The sequence below is a fragment of the Penaeus chinensis genome, chromosome 9 (genome assembly GCF_019202785.1).
Source record: "Penaeus chinensis breed Huanghai No. 1 chromosome 9, ASM1920278v2, whole genome shotgun sequence".
Classification (NCBI taxonomy): Eukaryota; Metazoa; Arthropoda; class Malacostraca; order Decapoda; family Penaeidae; genus Penaeus; species Penaeus chinensis.
The window spans coordinates 1,169,947-1,172,446 of record NC_061827.1 but is presented as its reverse complement, the minus strand read 5'-3'; positions in this window follow the sequence as shown (position 1 = coordinate 1,172,446).

The window sequence follows — 2,500 nt, the reverse complement described above, 5'->3', positions numbered from 1 at the left end:
CCCGCCCCCTTCCACCTCTGCCCGAGCGCCCCGCCCCCCCTTTTTTCCTCCGCAGACAGCACCCCTACAGCATCCACTCTTTTTATTTTCTCTCCCTTTTATCTTTGAAGTTTCTTCTTAATCCGTCTCCAGCATCTTGCAAGTTTATATATATATATATATATATATATATATATATGTGTGTGTGTGTGTGTGTGTGTTTGCCTGTGTGTGTGTGTGTGTGTGTGTATAATAATCCTCCCTGACCTGGCCTCAAACCTAGGTCACTCCGGGTATGAGACCAAACATGCCACACGACCCACTAAAAGGAGTGTGCAACTAGGATCTAACTAGCTTCCATAGACATTACCTAGCTACTCATACATGAGTAATGATAGCGAGGTTTTACACACACTCCCCGTGGGCACTCGGTGGAAATTGATTTAGAAATTCGAAACCGAAGTCAGATACTGAGGTATATATATGAAAGATGGAATAATGCAGTACCGCATGGTTGGTTTAGTACTGGCCCTCCGGTCTCATACCCGGAGTGACCTAGGTTCGTGGCCAGGTCAGGGAGGATTTATATACATCTATATCAATGCGGTATTGCATTATTCCATCTTTCATATACATAATCTTACCCTGTGTCTTACCTTTCGTCTTTAACCTCATCACTCTCTTCTATCTTCGTGAAATAAATAAGTCAACAAGATTCATTTTGCGCTATTCCTGTTGACGGATCAGCGCCGGGACATTGCACGCGGACGTCTGCATCCCCGGTCAGTGGCACTACCTACTCTGACCCACATTTTCATATAAATATATATATATATATATATATATATATATATATATATATATATACATATATATAAATGCAAAAAGGCCTTCGGCATATTCGTGTGTTTTCCTGTACTTCCTTTCGTTGTTCACAAATATATATATATATATATATATATATATATATATATATATATATATATGTATATATATATATGTATATGTATATATATATGCATATATATATATATATATATATATATACATACATATATACACACACGTACATATATACGTGTATATATATACGTACATATATGTATATATGTATATATATACATATATATATATATATATATATATATATATATGTGTGTGTGTGTGTGTGTGTGTGTGTGTGTGTGTGTGTGTGTGTGTGTGTGTGTGTGTTTGTGTGTGTATGTGTGTGTGAGTGTGTAAATATATACATACATATATATACATACATATACATACATACATATATATATATATATATATATATATATATATATATATAAACACACACACACTCACACACTCACACACACAAACATATATCTATCTATATATCTCTATATATATGCATATATACATACATATACACAGATACATACATACATACACACACACAGATATATGTATGTTTTCATGTATATACCCACATGCTGTAGCGAGAGCCTCGTGCTGAGTGCGCTGAGATCGTACCGCATTTTCTTTCGCTTTTGTGTCGTCGTAGTCCGTGGCCCCTTCTCTGCACGCTGGGATGCGCAGTAGCTGGCGTCCCTGTTTGGCCTTGAGGAAAGGCTCGTGCGACCGGAAGGCATATTCCCTAGCAAGGCACTTGATGGTGTGATGATAAAGATGAAAGTGAGGATGACTATATGCATATCTTGTATGTATATTTTTCATACTGAGCTGCCACTTCCTTTGTCTACCCTGCCAACACTCTTTGCCGGAGAGAGAACTCAATAGGTGAATTTCCCTCTCCCCCTCCCCCCTCCCCCCTCCTCTCTCCTCCCACTTCTCAGTGCCATAAGATATGAGGGTTGTGGTAATGGAATGAGTTGTCATAATGATGAATGTGCTAATGATCCATTTTGCGATAATGCATGCAATGAGGCCATTACGTATGACAGTGTTGCCGTACTTATACTGTGATAGTTAAGTGATAATATCATATACGCTTTTGTATATGTTACACTATGTGAAGTGCAGATTATTATGTTTAGTTTATGTTACTGTGTAGCATATCGTCCATGTAAAAGAATTAAATTCTTTGCACAATTTGTAGAGTACAATAATTTATTTTGTCTCTGTGTTCGCACGTTTGCCACCGGTACTTTCTCTCCGACGCGCCTGACGTGCGGGGCGGAGGCACACGAAGAAACCCCTTCTGGATTTTGTTAGAGTGACCTCCAGTGAGCCCGCTTTAGTTGTCACCGGTGTTGTTTCAGGCATTGTGGAGAAACGCCAGGCGACATAAGAAGAACAAGATCCTTCGCTGAAGCCCACAGGAGTGCGGCAGAAGGCCTTCTTCTTCTGTAGGAGTGACACGTGTTCCCCCTTCCTCTGCTGCCTCCCTGCACCCTGAAAGTCCTTCCCTGGAGGAACCGCAAGGGCAGAAGGACTACCCCCTCCGCCAGTGCCACTATGAGTGCCAGAGCTCTCGCCTGCCTCACGGCCCTGTTCGTGGTCTCCGTTGCTCTCAACCCGGTGA